General features: G+C 38.7%; 1 long non-coding RNA gene across 3 annotated transcripts in view; it reads left to right on the forward strand.

The window, feature by feature from the left end:
* Positions 1–20,101, forward strand: part of LOC125096430 (uncharacterized) — a 176,728-nt gene that overhangs the window by 108,117 nt on the left and 48,510 nt on the right. For all 3 annotated transcript variants that reach the window (XR_007126182.1, XR_007126181.1, XR_007126183.1), the window contains exon 3: positions 3,732–3,862. This is a non-coding gene — a long non-coding RNA (uncharacterized LOC125096430). The remainder of the gene's footprint in view (positions 1–3,731; positions 3,863–20,101) is intronic.

Below are 20,101 nucleotides of genomic sequence, written 5' to 3' on the forward strand. Positions count from 1 at the left end.
AGTGGTCCTCGTCCCTGTGAACTTTGAGGCCGGGGGAGGGGGTGTCCCCCTGGTGCTTCTCTGACATCTGAGAGGTAAATCACTCCCTGGAGGGGGTGGCATCCTCTTCGGGGGGCTTGGGGAGGCTTTCTAAAATCTGCAGCATTGAGTTCAGACATTTCTATGTGGGGGACACTTGTCTGAACTAGAGGAGGACACAGGACCTGTGGAGTTGTTCCTGGATGGACTCACCTGATGGGAATCAGAAAGGAAGGAAGGCTTTAGTTTTCTAAAGAACATCTAGGAATGAAAAACCAGTATTCACTGGGTGTTATATGCAACTAATGAATCATGGAACACTACATCATGAACTAATGATACAGTGGCTAACTGAACATAAAAAAAAAAAGAACCAGAAGAAACAGTATTCAAAGCAGCAAATACATTTGTAATACCTTTTGTTAGCATTGTCTGTTTCCCACCCACGGCATGTAGGAAAGCTGGTAAAAAGGAAAAAAAAAACCTAGTGTGATTATTTTTAGAGATAGCATGTGAGAGTTCCTTTTACTATTTGAAATCTTCTCTTTCTTCCCATTAAAAAAATTATCCCCAATGCAATTCTTCATAGAAAGTTTGGAAAATATGGCCTAGCTATAGAAGAAAAGAAAGATCCCATTATTTTGCTAGAAATGACCATTTTTAATTATTTTGGTGTATGCCCTTATTCACTTCTTTCTAAGCTTATTTAAAAACTTCAGTGGATTGATATACTAGCATGCATATAGTGTATGTCTGGACATGAAGCATGTCGGTCTACCAGCAATTTCATAATGGCTTTCAAATTTAAAAATATGTCAGGTTCATCTCTTTCAACAAATTTACTTTAATTCCATCATTTTTTTTCTGATTCTAGTACTAAAGAAGAAGGGCCTATGTTTTCTTCTAGGGGTTTTATGTTTTCAGGTCTCACATTTAGGTCTTTAATCCATTTTGAGTTTATTTTTGTGTATGGTGTAAGAAAGTGACCGAGTTTTAATCTTTTACATATAGTCGCACAGTTTTCCCATCACCATTTATTGGAAAGACTGTCTTTCCCCCCATTGTGTATTCTTGCATCCTTTGGGGAGGATTTTTAAGTGTTGGAGTGAGCTAGTGTAGGAGTCCTAAGGACATTATGGATGAGTTGAGTGTCTGTGATTAGGTCATCAGTGTTTGTTAATTGACACTTAACTGAAGTTAGACTCTACCCCCTCACAGAGATGGTTATCTTCCCTGATGACTGCATTTCAAAGGAATGACTTCCTGATCCTTGAGAAGGACATTCCTGGGCTGTAAACTGGGGCCAGAAGCTAGGAGAGGATTTACATCTCCAGAGTGCAGAGGAAGAATTCACAAGTGAAAGTTTCCAAAGTAAAGGCTCTACGAAAAAGGAGGTCAGGGTACCATAGTCAGGAAGAATGTATAAAGTTTAGTCCGGCTTAGGGAGACATTATGACCATCTTCGCAAGCTGGTAGAGGCCCTAGCAGACTGTTGAAAAAAGAGATCGCTTCAGGACATGGTGAGTAGGGACTTAGAACAGCTCTCTAGCGCCAAGAAGACTTAGTAAGTATCTTAGTGCATTTTAAACTACATTTGCATTAATTTATAAAGAAGACAGTTCAGCCTCTAATGGACTTTCAAAATCCAGGCCCTTTTACTGACAGCAGTCTTTTTTTTTTTTTTTAATTTTTTTTTAAAAATTTATTTATTTGACAGACAGATCACAAGTAGGCAGAGAGGCAGACAGAGAGAGACAGGAGAAGGAGGCAGGCTCCCTGCTGAGCAGAGAGCCCGATGCGGGGCTCGATCCTAGGACCCTGAGATCATGACCTGAGCCGAAGGCAGAGGCCTTAACCACTGAGCCACCCAGGCACCCCACTGACAGCAGTCTTTAGTGATTCATTCTGTTGTGAAAATTAATTTTTGAGCTTAAAACAAGATGCTGAGTGATTTTCAGCACAGCGGATGGTTATATTAGATGGAGAGGGACTAACAAAACAAAAATGCTCTTTCAGTGTTTCCCATTTAGTACTAATCAGGCTCGAGAAAACCAGTTCTCTGGTCACTGTTACTGGTGGTTACTCTTCCCTCAAGAAGCTACTGAAACACAGAATGTGTGTTTGTTTACAACTCTCACGTCACAGGAATGGACTGTTCAGCATAATGTCCTCAAGGTTGAAGTATTGTAGCACATGACAGAATTTCCTTCTTTTTGAAGGCTGAATAATATTTCATTGTAGGTACCCACCATCTCTTTTCTGTCCATTCACCCATAAGTGGATATGTAGGTTGCTTCTACTTTTTGGCTCTTATGAATAATGCTGCAGTGGGCATGGGTGTGCAGACAGCCTTCGAGATCCTGTTTTCAGGTCTTTTGGATTAAACAAGTGAAGTGGGATTGCTGGAGAGGAAAACAACACAGGTGGCTGATGAGTAGGTTCTGAAATCATTTTAATTTTCACTTCCTACAAGTAGTTTCTGATCAAAATGCTGGTGCTCAGTAGAAAAGGATTCAAACGGAATTTATGTAGACACATGGAAGGTAGGGATAAGAGTTTTAGAATGAGAAAAGCAGGTGTTTAAAATATTGGGCGATTTCCTTTCTGTCCTCCCCATCCTTGTCCAGTGGGAGCTGGCCTAGTTGTGTGGAAGTTGTGTGAAAGAAAGCTCTGGTGCTAGAATTCTTCAGACTCTGGGCTAGTCATGAAGGGGTGCCTGGAGCCTGAACTGGTTTGTGAAATGTGTGCATGAAGCAGTCTTCGGCTGTCACCAGAAGCCCAGGAAGTCCGTGGCTCAGAAGGAGCTGAGAACCACTGGCTGTCTTGCTCTGTCCAGTTGGTACTCACCGTGTGGCCTTGGATAAATCACTTGACCTTGGGGACTCCTCTCAGTGTGTCTTTGAGTGGATGGTGATGAACATCTCACAGGTTTGGTATAAAAGGTAAGGATGAGATGAGAATATAAAGTGTTCTGATATTTTGAGGCTTAATAATGGTTTATTTTCTTTCTTTTTCCCTTTCCTCCCAGGCTTGTCAGAGCAGAGCCATTCTCTGGAGAATTAGGGAACCGTGGGTTCTGCTCTGAGCTCATCCTAAGAAATGTTAAAGTTAAGTAATTTCAAAGTTACAGGAAGAAGAATCCCCAATTATTTAAAATTTAATACCCTTTGCTGCTGTGATCACTTACCAGAAGCGGCAACAAAAGCCCCAGAAAAGTGCATCCAGCTGGGATTCATTCTGGCGAGCATCTCCTAAATTTAGGCCAGTGCAGGGAAGACACTGGGCACAAGGTCACACAGGCCCTACTGTCAAATATCTTCAAAGTGGGGCATGCCTCACACTTGTACTGAGGGACATGGAGGGCTGCAGGGGTCCACTGAGCCCCCTGGGGGAGGCAGAAATGAACTACTGCTTAGACTCCCAACAAATCTTTTGTTTATTTTAGGAGCATGAGCTCCATTTGGTTGTTACGACTCGGAGTTAACTAAAGATATGAAATGAATGAGCAGGATGGACCATCATAACAGTCGGACGGGGTGTGGGAGCAGTTCCCACTTGGAAAGAAGACTCTAACAAACCCACAGTAGGACCCTCCAACTTCCCTTTTTAGCAAAATCACTGTTGAGGTAAAAGTGCAAGTGTGAAATTATAAAGAGATGATCTGGCAGTTGGTCTGACTTTTTTCTTTCCCTCTCATTTATTTTGCATTGCAGATAACCAACTAGCACATGATGATGAAAAGAGGATGCCGTGTCCTTTGCCTTCTGTCAATGGTGGAGGATGTGTGAAAAGAAGTGCTAACATGTGGCCACCGGAAAACTTCCGGAGAAACTTCCGGGGAAAGGTAAGTGCAAACTCAGCTGGTGGAAAGGCACAGTGAGCTTTTTGTGTTATAGATTCTTCCTTGCTCAAAATTGAACTATAGTATGTATATACTCTATAAGTTATAAACTTGTTATAAATTCTAAATATTATACATATTCTATATATTTCCTATACATTGTATATGGTATAAGTATATTGCTTACGTATTTATATTTTATATGAATAACTATAAATAGGTGTCTCCCATAGATAGTATGTATTGTATATTACATATAGTTTTAAATTTTATCATCTATTTAATATTGTATATATTTGTTACATACACAATAAAAGTAAAAACTGCTGCTTTCTCCCATCAAGCCATGGATTTGGTTTGAAGCCTTTGGAAATCACCCCCACAAAGATCTGGAAGGGAGCTAATTTGCACATGGTCACAGAATCAGTCAGGATAATTCTCTAAACATGCTCACAACTTGACATGTATTTTTTTTTTTCTATCTCAATTGCCAGCAGGTGTTTCATAAGGAAAGAATGCTTTCACCTGACCAATTTCCTTGCATAGATTTGAGTCACATTGTGTTATCTTAAATTGCCCTGGTGAGTTAAATAATGTGTTGTCACTGAGCAGAATTCTTGGTTTCTTTGGGGGTTGGATGCTGTCCAGGTGCTCACTGAATAGAGATATTTGGGCTGTTTTTACCTCATTATTAGGATGAGAATAAATCCCTCTTAGATTCTCATCTTACAAGGTGCAGTCTCTCAACCAATGTTTTTTTTTTTCCCCCCTTTTTTTTTCCTGAGGTGGTAGACATAAGCTAAAATTTTAGGAACTTCTGAGAACTGAAATACTATTAAGCTTTTCCTCAACAAAGAGTCTGCAATTATAAATAAATCATTTGTTAATCTTATAAGGGTAGTATTTAATTCTATATGGAAACACCCTCTGGCAACTCATTTGTGTTTGATGTTCTCTCAGGATTTCCATAGATTTTGATCACAGCCTGTGTTTATGAACCCTCTTTACAAAATATAGCCTAGAGCCGAGCAATTATGATTTTAATTTTATGCAGCTTGATTGCTCTCCTTCACTTAAAAGAAGTGAATAAATGCCTACATTGAAGAGAAACGTTATTAACCTTTTTTTTTTGTTGTTTATCAGGCTTGTAGCACTTGTATCATAATACTCATGTAATGTTACAGTTTGGCTTATCTTATTATTATACACTGTGAATTTCCTCTCTAACTTATTGATAGTGGTTTGCATACAGCAGGTGCTCAGCATTTCTTATAAATTATTATAATACCTACCCATATTGCCTTTTTGATCTATTGCAGTATCACATAGACCTTTCATTAATTTTTTTAAATAACAGCTTTACTAAGAAATGATTCATATGCCATAAAAGTCACTTATTTAAAGTGTACAAGTCAGTGGGTTTTAGCATGTTCAGTCATGCAATCATCAACGGTACCTAATTTTAGACCGTTTTCATCACTCCCCACCACCCAAACCCTGTACTCATTAGCAGTCTCTCCTCCTCATTTTCCTCCAGTTTCGCTAAGCCAAAGGCAACCACTAATCTCTGTTTCTTTAGTTTTGCCTATTCTAGACATTTCTTATAAATGAAATCATACAACGTATGGTTGATTCTGGTTGCCTTCTTTCACTTAGCATAATGTTTTCAAGGTTTATCCCCATGTTGTAGCAAGTATCAGTACTTCATTTCTTTTTATTGCCAAATAATATCCCATTTTATGCATATTTTACACTCTGTTCATCCATTTATCAGTGGATAGACATTTGATTTGCTTTCAGTTTTTGATTATTGTGAATAATGCTTCCATGAACATTTGTATACAAGTTTTTGTGTGGACATATTTTCATTTCTCTTGGGTATATATCTAGCAGTGGAAGTGTCAGGTCATATGATAACTCTATGTTTAGCTTTTCAAGGGAATGCCAGATGATTTTCTAAAGTGAATGCACCATTTACAATACCAGTGGCCATGTATGAGACTTCCAATTTCTCCACATGCTCAACAACACTGTTACTATTTTTCTTTTTGATCATAGCCACCTTAGTAGCTGTGGAATAGTATCTCACTGTGATTTTGACTTGTAGTTCCCTGATGGCTAATATATATTGAACATTGTTTCATGTACTTATTGATCATTTGTATATCTCCTTTGGAGAGATATCTGTTCAGATCCTTTGACCAATTATTAATGGGTTGCTTGTCTCTTTTCATTATGGAGTCATAAGAGCCCTTTATATAACCTAGATTTAAGTCTCTTATCGGATATATGATTTGCAAATAGTTTCCCCCCCTTCAGTGGGTTATCTTTCTGCTTTCTTGATAGTGTCCTTTGAAGCACGTAAGTTCTGGATTTTTACTAAGTCCCACTTTATTTTTTTTTGTTGCCTGTGCTCTTGGAATTTCATTCTAACACACCATAGAGATTACATGGTGGGAGATCATCTTAGAGGGAATACTTCTTGGTTGTGTAATAATTAACTCCCACTTGCATGGGGGTTCAAAATAGAGCTATCTTTGGCACTAACCCTAAGTAACTTTGGTGACTTTCCTAAGCAGAAACTCCTGAGAATAGATGGAGCGAGCTTTTCTAGCAACAGCAACGCAACTTTTCTCTTCTTCCCAAATCACTTCTTGAAGATGACTATCTTCTGTCACATTTGCGATAATCTTGCATTGACTATTTCCCCAACTAAGATTGCATTATATCTTTGCTGCAGACAATGAATGGTTCAGTTACAGATGTTATATCTAAGTGTGACTTAAGATACTGCTTTGTAATAAGTTAAGCTGGCTCGAAAGAAGCATAAATGTGGGGATGTTTTGATGACCAGAGGACAGATGCTATTGCAAGGCTGAGGAAGAGACCGGAATAGGTACAATAAAGAAAAGACTAAAGCTAGAAACAATAAACAGTAAGGGATAAAATGCACAAAGGATTGGACAAATAGTAACTTAAACACATTTTTAGATAAAGTCTGTAACAAAGGTTTGTTGAATGAATAAATGTACAAATAAATAATTTTTCCTTTTATACCAGGAAAGACTATATATACATGTATCATGTTTACCATGGTCCTTGTAACATGATATGATGGGTTTAAAAATATATTTAGATACTCCTCCCTTCAAGAGCCGAAGCCCAATTCCCCGCCCCTTGAGTTAGAGCTGGATTCATGACTTACTTCTAAGAAATGGCTTGAAGTTGAAGTGATGGTGTGTAATTTTGGGGAACAAGTCATTCAGAAGCACTGTGTCTTCTGTCTTGGTTAATTCCTCTCAAATTGTTCACTTGGGATAAGCCCATAGCCATGTTGCTCTATGGAAAGGCTCACACAGTGAGGAACTGGAGCCTCCAGACAATAGCCATGTGAGTGGGCTTGGAAGTGGATCCTCCAGCTTCAGTTAAGCTTTCAGATTACTGAAGTCTCCATCTCTCCCCACCAAGAGATTGACTGCAACTTCATGATAGCCACTGAGCCAGGGGAATCTAACCAAACTGCTTCTGGATTCCTGCCCCTTTGAAATTGTGTGAGATAATAAGTATTTGTTGTTTTAAACTATTGAACTGCTAAATTTTAGGACAATTTGTACACACCAGTAGATTAATACACATGGCCAAAACTCAAAAAATGATAGTGGTAGTACTGGTTGGATGATGATGATGAAGAAGATGATGATGAAGATGAAAAAGAAGAAGGAGGAGGAGGAGGAGAAGGAGGAGAGGGTGGAGGAAGAGGAGGAGAAGATGATGATGATGATGATGGTGATGATGATGACGGTGATGATGATGATGGAAAAAGAACAGGAAGGTGAAGATATTGACTCCAAAAATCTCCTGTTTGGGAGGAGAGAAGAAAATCTTTCTTATAAACCTCTTTTATATTTTTTGCTTCTTCTTTAGCCAGCTTTTGTCTGAACTATGAGACAAAGAGTGCTGTGATGTTGCTTCAGGGCTGAGGCTCTTGCTGGTGAGTGGAGAAGTTCTAGTTGTTTATGGCCATGTTGGATTCTCCCATAGTATCTTGGCTCCATGACACTTTATAAGAAGATACACATGAGTGATATCCCACTTTATACCAGGCTCTGCCTCAGTGTCAGTAGACATAGTTTTTCATTCTCTTTGTGAAGTATAAGCCACTGAGCAGTGAGTCAGTCTCACCAAAATTACACATCTAGGACAAAATTCAGGCATAATCAAGAAATATGTGCTTGCTTATGCACAAATGGCTGTTATGACTTCTGTCATCTTTATGCTTTAAAATAGAGATGAGGACAATTTGGGTTCTGCTGGTCACTAATCTTGGATAGATGAACCGTGGAGGATTGTGCAATGGTAATGGCAATGATAATGACAATGAAAATGATAATAATGGCTACTATGTATAGAGCAGACATATTACATAACCGTGTCTATCATCTGTTATGCTCATCACAACCCTGATTACTAAGAAGAAGATTGCTTTTCAAAGATGTCAATGAACCCATGGCTATTAGTAGTGTTGAGGCTGAGCTTCAAACATGGTTCTGGTGATCTCCAAAGAATGATTTCTCTCTACTATACCACCACGTCTCCCTTCCTTACTGCAAAAACGATTGTCAAAGATTTGAGAGGGCAAACACTTGTATCCAGTTTATGGAAATGTTTCAACTTGATGGATACAAATATAAAAGTTTGAGTTTTGTCAATACTTTTTTTCAGTTATGCTCTGTTCAATCTCTTTTCCCCTCATCCATAAATGAGATTCTTGGCAGTACTGTAGCTTTTTGATCACTCTCAGTATCTGGTCAATGCAGTCTGTGGTAGGAAGTACCTAAAATGGCTCCTGGGTTAGAGAAGCCCACATAGCAACTGCCAGGGAGAAGCGGAGCCCCTCAGTGTGAGAGCTGATGAGGAACTGAATGAATGAGTGAGCTTGGAGTCATTATCTTTCTTCAGTTCAGCCTTAAGATGATGGCAGCCCCAGCCACCATCTTGGTAGTAACTTGAAGTAGAGGATCCAGCTAAGTTAGAAACAGATTCATATCTCATAGAAACTGTGAGACCATAAACGTCTGTTGTTTTAAGCCACTAAACTTGTTTTGCAGCAGTAGATAGCATAGTTTGATCCAGTTTAAAATTTTTAATGTAACATCCAATTTAATGTTCATTTCCTCTCCTGCTTTCCTCCCCCTTCTGGATATGGTTCAAGAGACTTGCAGGACCTACTCTTTCATTTCTTCTCTCACCCCTGCCTGCCATTTTGGGGTCCTGTCTCCCCTGGTGGGTTGGGGCTGGGTATAGGAACATGGAAAGACAGAAATATCTCTTACTTGACTGGTGACTTTGTTCTCTATGCTGTTACTGTTTGTCTGGCTTTGACCGTCTGTCAGACAAGTGTTCACATACTGGCTCCCTCTGGGGCATATGTGTGATTGAGTTCTCTGTAGAACCCTTTAGAGCTTCCTAGTTTCTTGGTCTTTTCCAATTCTCCCTGAACAGTTTCCACATCAGATTATCAGGTTCAAGTTCTTATTGTTGGACTTTCCTCACTATCAGTGGGATCTTGAATGGGCACCTACAAGGTGGCACAAATCCAGCTACCTTTTATGTACATTTTCCACTCTCCCTCTGCTACCAGCTCTCTCTGCCCTGCTGTTCCCTATGGATAGGATTGCCAGATTTAGTAAGTAAAAACATAGAAAACCCAGTTAAATTTGAATTTCAGTTAAACAATGAATGCCTTTTTTAGTGTAAGGAAGCTCCATGAGTCTGTATTTTATCTGGCAACCCCTATCCCCATACTCTTGAATTTTTTTCTAATAGTGCACAGAGGAGAAATCAGAAGGACCATTGAATCGAAATGCTAATCTGTCTCTGGTAGATAGTAGAGTGATTCTCATGGCTGTCTCCTTGCTTGACTTTAAGTGGGAAACACTGGGAAAGGAGGGACAAACTCATCATGAATACTAAATTCTCTTGAGTTATCTATTCAGTGGTTTCTTCGATTTTCGGATGTACATTTATAGACTAACGGGCAGGCAGTGAATTTTGGGGTGTTTCTTTGGGAGTGTCTGACCCCAATTATGCATGATGATGCTTTCTTGGACTCAGTGTAGGGTGGCATACCCTGAATCTGGGAAAACAGGAAAAATTCTCCTTGATATCTTGTGTGCAAGTTACAACATAGCTGCATTAGGGCAATCCTGGGTTTTCTCATCTAAGTTGTAATTTAACTTGCTTTTATTACCCTAAGTCATCACTTATATTTCAATAACGTGTGGGCCTAAAATTTGTCAGAGTTTCCATGTGGTGAAAATGAATAAGATTACCTTATTTAGCCTCCCTCCCTCTTCTGTGTTTAAATATTTTGAAACACTGTTTCTTTGATGCCTTTTTGAGAACTTGAGTCTTCATTAAGGTGTTTCTTCTTGAGTTGGTGAGACATTGGTGAGCTCTGATGTACATGGAGTTCTCTATTATGTGGTCCCACATTTTGTCCTTCCTAAATACCCTAAATTTACTGCTGGTGTTTTTTGCCAATTGGGTTGCCAAGCACTTAACAGAGACCCCCCCAAGAGGGATCAAGGGATCATTTCCCAGGGTGCCTACAGATCACAGCTCAAGCCCTTCCAGGGAATCATCCTGGACTGCAGGAACTGCCTCACCAAGGTTATACCCCATGCTCGGCCGAGAAGGGGAGGCAGCTTACAGCCATGCCTGGTCCCTAGGGGAGGCTGAGGAGGAGCTTGAGAATGATGCAAAGGCCTTGTCATTTTTTGCCATGTTTGGGACAATTTCACCTCTGTTTTGCAGTCCCTCCCTTGGATTTGTCTGTGTTCTTTGTTGCAATTGTATTGTTTAAATTCTGTACTTTTTTCTCTCTTTTTTTTTTCCCTCCTTTTAAAAATTTTATACTGAAATTTCCTTCAAAACCAGTTTGGAAAAGACAACAGGATTAAATTTCATTTTTTTTTTAAATTTTATAAACATATATTTTTATCCCCAGGGGTACAGGTCTGCGAATCGCCAGGTTAAATTTCATTTTTACTTAAAATGTTTTTTCCTAGATACTTTTCACTCTCTCTTGAACTCTCTCTTCAACTTTTCAAAACTAGCTTGAAAACACATGTTTATTACAAAAAGCTTAAATTCCATAATTTCTGTTAATAACATCATTTTTGAACTGTATTTTTACTCAGAAGTTGCTTAGAAACTTCATTTCATTTTTATCCCAGCAGGCATCCTGTACTTTTCTGTTAAGTATTTCTTTTATTAGATTTTTCCTAAAAATTAGCTTGGAAACACAGCTTTTTATCACAACAGGCTTAAATTTCCTCATTTTCAGCAGAATTTAGGTCCATTTTGATGAAAATAATTTGCCCTAGCTAAGTTTCAGGGGGAAAAAAATCTGGTATAGACCACCTTTTATTTTTTATTTTTTAAAAAACATTTTATTTATTTATTTGACACAGAGAGAGAGATCACAAGTAGGCAGAGAGAGAGAAAAGCAGGCTCCCTGCTGAGCAAAGAGCCTGATACAGGGCTTGATCCCAGGACCCTGAGACCATGACCTGAGCGTAAGGCAGAGGCTTAACTTTCTGAGCCACCCAGGTGCCCCTATAGACCACCTTGTAAACAGAAGAGTATTCAACTGAAGAACTTGCTGATAATCACATTAGCAAGAGAGTTAAAGATGAATCCTTTCTTACCAGGTCTGAAAAATTCTTTCCCTAAGAAATGTTTCTTTTTTTTTTTTTTTTAAAGATTTTATTTATTTATTTGACAGAGAGAGAGAGATCACAAGTAGGCAGAGAGGCAGGCAGAGAGGGGGAAACAGCCTCCCCGCTGAGCAGAGAACCCGATGTGGGGCCTGATCCCTGGACCCTGAGATCACGACCTGAGCCAAAGGCAGGGGCCTAAGCCACTGAGCCACCCAGGTACCCCCCCAAGGAATGTTTTTGATGATAATTTATTTATTTATTTATTTATTTATTTATTTATTTTTTTAAAAGATTTTTAATTTATTTATTTGACAGAGAGAGATCACAAGTAGACAGAGAGGCAGGCAGAGAGAGAGAGAGAGAGGGAAGCAGGCTCCCTGCTGAGCAGAGAGCCCGATGCGGGACTGGATCCCAGGACCCTGAGATCATGACCTGAGCCGAAGGCAGCGGCTTAACCCACTGAGCCACCCAGGCGCCCCTTTGATGATAATTTAGAAATAGATTCAGTTCCGCATGTTTTATGAGTATTAATATCTAACATTATTCATGGCATCATACCTGTCAAAAATCTTGCCTGTCCTTTAATGACATTCTTAAATCCAGCTGTTCTGTCCCCAACCTTGTCTTGACCCCACCCCCGACCTCCCACATACCTTTAAAAACATCCTCCCTCCTACATGGGTGATCTGGTGATGCCATCCTCTGGTTTAAATTTTTAATAGACTTTCCATCATAAAGAAAGTGGTTTTTAAACTATGTTCTACAGGGTGCTTGGGTTCTGTGGAGAGGTTCAGAGGCTGCTGTTGACACTGGGCAAGCACATGCAGGACCCTGAGTTACAGGATCTCCAGGCCCCCAACTTCCCCATTAGACAGCACAGTTCTGATGGGTTCTGGGCTACATAGCGCCAGGGTTTCCTGTGCATTTCCTTCATACAAATGATTCCAGGTATTTTTAAAAAAACCCATTTTAAGGGGCGCCTGGGTGGCTCAGTGGGTTGAGCCGCTGCCTTCGGCTCGGGTCATGATCTCAGAGTCCTGGGATCGAGCCCCTCATCGGGCTCTCTGCTCAGCAGGGAGCCTGCTTCCTCCTCTCTCTGCCTGCCTCTCTGCCTGCTTGTGATCTCTCTGTCAAATAAATAAACAAAATCTTAAAAAAAAAATAAATAAAAAATAAAAAAAAATAAAAAAAATAAAAAAACCCATTTTCAGGGGTGCCTGGGTGGCTCAGTGGGTTAAAGCCTCTGCCTTTGGCTCAGGTCGTGGTCCTAGGGTCCTGGGATCGAGCCCCGTGTCACCAGGCTCTCTGCTCAGCAGGGAGATTGCTTCTTCCTCTCTCTCTGCCTGCCTCTCTGCCTACTTGTGATCTCTGTCTGTCAAATAAATAAATAAAATCTTTAAAAAAATAAATAAAAATAAAAACCCCATTTTCAGTGATATGAATTGCAAATATTTTTTTTCCTCACTATAGATACTAGAGGAAAATTATGGCCACAGGCCCTTTCTTCCCCCCATTCTAACAAGAACAACAACTGAAATTATCACATGCCAAATTAAGAGGAAGTCTGGTGTCCTATTTTTAGAGTACCCCCTGATATTTTGTGAACTCTGGGAACTAACATGATCTGAAATTTGAAGTTAGGCAGGGCAACAGGAGATGGGACGGATACTGCCATTACTCCTTGTAGCCACATGATGTCACTGTGGACAACTGGCCATTTTGACAGATTCTGTAGGTCTGCTGCTGGCTCCCAACTATGCAAACTATGGAGAATCCTCAAAGAAATGTCTGTGTGGTGGCTGACCCACTGACTCCATATTGTGCTTAGATAAGGGGATCCCACACCTGGATTCCCAGGGACATAGATCTTGATATTTATTTCTGTTTGGCTCATGTAAAGTCATCTTCTAAGGTACCAGAAGCCCCAAGAGCACTGTTAATGAACTGACTCTGGGATCTGCTCCTTGTGAAATAGTCCCGTATGTCTTGCTGCCAATTCATATTGGTAGGAGTTGGGAAGCTTTTCACCTTTCTAGCTCTTTAACAACAAAAGGTCTTATTACATTAACTTTATTGGATGATAGGACGGTATACCCCTCCCCCTCTAAATGGCTCCCCGATGGCTTCCAGGGACCACAATACCTTTACTATAAGCCTTACATTCGATGGTATTTCCCCTCTCCTGGGAACTCAGAAGAGAGTCACTTTCTGGAAAACTTTGCTAGAGAAGAAGATGACTCCTCACCTTCCTCCACCCTTTCAAGTTTTAGTCTTCAGCAGAATATTCTCCAAATGATCATATGCTTTGAGAAGTTACTATCTGGTAAAAGAGAAAAGACAAAAGACATAAGCTCATAATTATTTTAAATTTTTATAAGTACAACAAAAGAGGAAAAGAGTATCTAAGAACAGATACTGGAAGAATTGTTGGGGTCAAGATTTTGAAGGATTGGTGCACCTAGGGGGCTCAGTCGGTTAAGCGTCTGCCTTCACTTCAGGTCATGATCCCGGGGTCCTGGGATCAAGCCCCTTGTCTGGCTCCTTGCTCACCAGGGAGCCTGCTTCTCTCTCCCCCTCTGCCTGCCACTCCCCCTGCTTGTGTGCTCTCTCTCTCTGTGTCAAAGAAATAAAATCTTTAAAAAAAAGATTGTGAAGGATCTTATATTTCATAGTACATAAATTTTATTCGGAAGTAATAGAAAGTCAGAAGAGACCTCTAAACATCAGAGAGACAAAATCAGTTTTGTTTTGAGACCACTGATTTCAGAGGTTGTATGGAAGATGATGAACTCTGTAGGGAGCAATCAGGAGTGATCAGAGTTAGGAAGGCTTCTTAGGTAATGGGCTTTGTCATAGTTTAGGCAAGAAATGTTGAGGGCTTGGACCAGTGCAGTACTAGTGAGCCTAAAGAGGAGTGATGAATTCTGAAGGTTTTCTGAGGTGGAATTGATAGAAATTGGTCAGACTGTGAGAGTCAGAAAGAGGAGAAGGCAAGACTGACCCTAAGAGTCTGGATGCTCATACCATATTGAATGTAGTGAGTTTTTTAGATGTAGTAAATGTTTGTAAGGAAAGAAGGTAAGTATGGGGACTTTGGATTTCCAATCCAATGGGGACATTGGATTGGAAAGATAGTTCACAGGGTATAAGATTCTAGGGTTGGCAATATTTTCTTCCAACACATTGCATGTATCATTCTAGCTTTCTTTGCAATTTTTAAGAAGTCAGCCAAAATTCTTATTGCTGTTGATTTGAATATAATGGGTCTATTTGTTTCTGACTGCTTTTCAGATTTTTCTCATCATCTTTGTTTTCTAGCAGCTTAACTGCCTAGGTATGGTTTTCTTTATGCTTTTCTTGCTTGGCTGGATTTTTTTTGGGGGGGGGACAATTTCACTTCTGTTTTGCAGCCCGTCCTTTGGGTTTGTCTATGTTCTTTGTTGCGATTGTATTGTTTAAATTCTGTACTTTTCTCTCTCTTATTTTCCTCCTTTTTAAAATTTTATACTGAAATTTCCCATTTTGCTGAGCTTTTTGAATGTGTGGTGTTATGTCTTTTTTTTTTTTTTTACCAGTTTTGGAAAATTATTGGCCATTATGTCTACAATTATTTGTTCTCTTCCATTCTCTCTCTCATCTTTGTATGCCATTCCAACTAATGTATTAGAAAACTTGGTATTGTCCTATATGCCCTTTACATTTGTGCTTTGTTTTTTGTTTTCAATTCTTTTTTCTTTATTTTCCAGTTTGGATAATTTAATTGACCAGTCTTCAAGTTCATGAATCCTTTTTTCCATTGTTCAATCTGATATTAAGTAAGGCTTTCTAATGCATTCTTTTTTTTTTAATATTTTATTTATTTATTTGATAGAGAGAGAGATCACGAGTAGGCAGAGAGGCAGGCAGAGAGAGAGGGAAGAAGCAGGTTCCCTGCTGAGCAGAGAGCCTGATGCAGGGCTCGATCCCAGGACCCTGAGATCATGACCTGAGCTGAAGGCAGAGGCTTTAACCCACTGAGCCACCCAGGCGCTCCTTTCTAATGCATTCTTAATTTAAGACACAGTATCATTCAGCCTTAGGTTATCCATTGGTTAGTTTTTAGACATTCTACTTCTCTGTAGAAATTGTCCATCTATTCATTTTCCTTGTCCATCTTTTCCCTCAATTATTTAACCCATTTATAATATTTAATTTAAAATCCTTGTCACCTAATTCCAATAACTTGTTTATCTGTGTGTGTCTTTCCATTGATTGTTTTTTGCTTTTTCTGATCATTAGTCATCTGTTACTTTTCTTCATATGTCTCATAAATTTTTATGGTATGCTGAACACTGTGTTTAATAAACTTTTTACTTTAGAGTAGCTTTAGATTTATGGAAAAATTACAATATAGTACAGAGTTCCCAAATATCTGAAATCCAGTTTCCCCTCTTATTAATACCTTCATTATTATGGCATATTTGTCACAATTAATGAACCAATATTGATACATTATTGTTAACTAGAATTCAAACATCTTTAGTTTTTATCTCATGCCCTTTATCTATTTTGGGATCCCACCCAGGAGACCACATTATATTTGGATGGGATGACTCTTTAGGTTCCTCTTCACTGTGACAGTTTATCAGACTTCCCTTGTTTTCAATGACCTTCAAAATTTTCAAGAGTACTGATTAGATATTTTGTATAGTCTCTTCAATTATCTTATGTTTTCTATGTGATTAGGCCAGGTTATGGATTTTGGGGAAGAAAACCACAAGGATGAAATGCCACTCTCTTTATATCAAATCAGGTGTACATACTTTACTATAACTTATCACTGTTGATGTTAGTATTTGTCAAGTTTCTCCATTGTAAACTTACCTCTAGTCCCTCTTTCCCTGCTATACTCTTTGGAATATATGTATGCAGAGCCCATACCTAAAGGATGGGGAGTTAAGCTCCATATCTTTGAGGACAGGGTATATAAACAAATTATTTGGACTTCCTCTGCATGGGTGATTTATTTATTCTCATATTCATTTATTTATTTATTCATTCATTCATTCAACCATTTACTTAGATCACTGTGGCTCATAGATATTTATTTTATATTTTGGGTTATAATCCAATACTACATTATTTATTTTGGTGCTCAAATTGTTCCAGCTTTGTCTATTGGGATCTCTTTCAATGAACTTCTTTGACATCCACCCCCAAACTTGTTTTTTTTTGAGCAAGTCCATCCTTTATGGCACTATAAAATGCTCTAGACTCATCTCTGATATTTCTTGCCTCCCCTAGAATCAGCCATTTCTTTTAAAAAACATTGATTCCTTCTATTGAAGAATAGTGTTAGAAACCAAGATCTGAGTTCTAGGTGTGCTTGTTGCTGCTCCTAGTCTATTGTTGCTTGCATGCCCTTATATATATACATGTCTATAAATATTTCTATATGTGACTGTCTATATTTATATTAAGCTAAACATGAGTTCATAAGGATGCCTTCAACTCCATCACCAAAGGGATTATTATAGCCTTTACCTCTTATATGTAATCTCCCATTTCAGCAGTAAGAAACCTGGTTCCCACTATCTGCCATCCATTTACTGGTTTAATCAACATGCTTATATAGTTTCAAACTGTTAATCCCTCCTCCCATAGGAAATAGCTTAATCAATTAGAGTACGATACTTATGTATAGTTCCTTTCATCTTTAGTCTTATAGACTCCACTTATTTCCAGAGTCACTTAGGTCAGCCCTTTTTCCCTCCATCCCCTTCAGTGATGTTGTTTCATATGTTTGTTATACAGTTAGACACTTTTTTTCTTCACATTTTTCATTTTATCCTGAGATCTCCCTATTTTCTAAATAATTTTTAAAAAATACTTGTATGCATGAAGGTTCAGTCTTTGTGCTTATGGCACAAGTTCCACGGGTCTTGACAAGTGCATAGTTTCACATACCCACCATTAGAGTGTCACCTAAAATCATAAAAATGACCTAAAAAAAATCCCCTGTGCTTCACCTATTTAATCATGTCCCAAACCCCTTGGTAATCACTGCTCTGCTTACTATCTCTATAGTTTTGTTTTTTCTAGAACGTTACACAAATTGTGCATTATGTAGCTTTTTCAGACTTGCTTCTTTCACAATGCATTTAAGATTCATCCATTTCATTGAATGACTTAATAGCTCATTCTTTTTTATTGCTGAATAATATTCCAGTGTTCAAAATATATCAGAGTTTGTTATTCCATTAACCTATCGAAGGATATCCTAGTTGCTTATAGTTTTTGGCAATTATGAATCAATGACTTCTCTAATACTCTCCAAAGAATCAAGGTTGAAGGGAAAATTCTTAATCCTGAATCAGGATAAACAGGTGTGTACAGAGTTACTGTACAGTAGTTACTGGAGTGATAAAATAGTAGAAACATTTGGTGATTTTGATATATTGCTGGAGGTTATATTTGGACATGAGACATGATAATGAAAATCTCCTTGGGACCCTCTAACTTCTGTGTGATTTACCCCCAGAAATCTCACTTGTTCTCAAGATAAAAACCCTACAAATATCCCTCACTGTCTTGTCAGGAGAAGAGGAAGAGTACTAATTGTGAAATATACCCAAACCTTGTCCATACAAAGACCTACTCCCAGGAGAAAAGATTTTGTGAGCTTTTTGTCAGCTGGAGAAAGGGATTTGCTCCCATTCCAGACCTCTCTAGCCTTCCTGGCTCACCTAAGGTGGGGACAGGAGTAGAGAACATATTCAACAGAGATAAGAGGTGCAAAAGAATAGATTTAAAACATTTTAACCAGGCAAAGGGGGGAAATAAAGAGCTATAACCTGTTTGGGGGGGACTTCTGAAGGTCACAGACAAGAGACACAACCCCACTATAAGACTGATACTTAACCAGAAGATTATAGAACAGTTACTCTCCTTTGTCCCTTATGACCACACAAACAGGGATCCTGCATAACTGGATTTTAGCTGAAAGAGACGCAAGAGATAGATTCTCTCTGAAGAGCAGTACTTTGGAATCTTCCCTAAAGTCAACAGGTGAGACAAACAAGGACACTAGAGGAATTTGAACACTTTGACAGTTACAGCAATAGCAAACATTAAACATAGCCCAACCTCTGGCCAGATTAACATAAATTCCCACACTACCAAGGTTATTTACCTCAGTTTCTAGTACCCATTATAATATGACTAGCTCAGGAAAAAACATTCAAGTCCTGTCAAAAAGTAAAAAAAAAATTCACAGGTTGAAAAGACAAAGCAATTATCAGAACCTGAATCAGATATGACACAGATGTTGAAGTTATCAGTCAGGGACCAAGGATAATTATGGCTAATATGTTAAGGGTTCTAATGAGAAAATAGACAAGATGGAAGAAGAAGTGGGTAAAGTAAGCAAAGAGATAGAAACCCTAAGAAATCAAAAGGAAATTCTAGAAATTAAAGACAGTAATGGAAAGGATGACTGCCTTCAATGAGCTCATCAATAGGCTTGACCCAGCCAAAGAAAGAGTCAGTAAGCTTGAAGGTAGGTAAATACAAACTTCTCAAATTGACATTAAAATAGGAAAAAAAGAAGTTCAAAAATCCATGAATTGTGAGACATTTCAAAAAGTAACATTTGTGGGTGCCTGGGTGGCTCAGTGGGTTGAGCCGCTGCCTTCGGCTCAGGTCATGATCTCAGGGTCCTGGGGTCGAGTCCCGCATCGGGCTCTCTGCTCAGCAAGAAGCCTGCTTCCCTCTCTCTCTCTGCCTGCCTCTCCGTCTACTTGTGATCTCTCTCTGTCGAATAAATAAATAAAATCTTTAAAAAAAAAAAGTAACATTCGTGAAATTGGAATACCAGAAGGAAAAGAAAGAACAAGTAAAAGAAATACTTGAAGTACTAATGATGAGAATTTTCCAAAATTAGGACAGATTCCAAACTACAAATCCAGAAAGCCCCAAAACACCAAGAAAGACAAAAACCAAAAAATCTATACCTAAGAATATCACAATCTATAGAAAGTTCAAAGCAAAGAGAATATCTTGAAAAAAGTCAGAGGAAAAGAAATATAGAGGAATGGGAATAAGAATTACAGTGGACTTCTCATCAGAAATCATGCAAGAAGAAGAGAGAGAACAAAGTATTTAAAGCATTAAAAGAAAACAAAATACCAACCTAAAATTCGATATTCAGGAGACTTTTTTCAACAAACAAAACCTAAAGGATTTCATTGCTAGCAGATCTATCCCACAAGAAATGTTAAAGAAGCTTATCAGGCAGAAGGAAAATGATATGATATTTGCAAAATACATCTGATGAAAGGCTTGTATCCAAAATAGACAAAGAACTCTTAAAATGCATCAATAAAGAAACAGACATTCAAATTTTAAAAAATAGGTAAAAGATGTGAACTGATACCTTACCAAATGAGATATACAGACAGCAAATAAGCATATAAAAGGTGCTCAACATCATATGTTATGAGGGAAATGCAAATTAAAATAATAATGAAATACCACTACA

The sequence above is a fragment of the Lutra lutra genome, chromosome 3 (assembly GCF_902655055.1).
Source record: "Lutra lutra chromosome 3, mLutLut1.2, whole genome shotgun sequence".
Taxonomy (NCBI): Eukaryota; Metazoa; Chordata; class Mammalia; order Carnivora; family Mustelidae; genus Lutra; species Lutra lutra.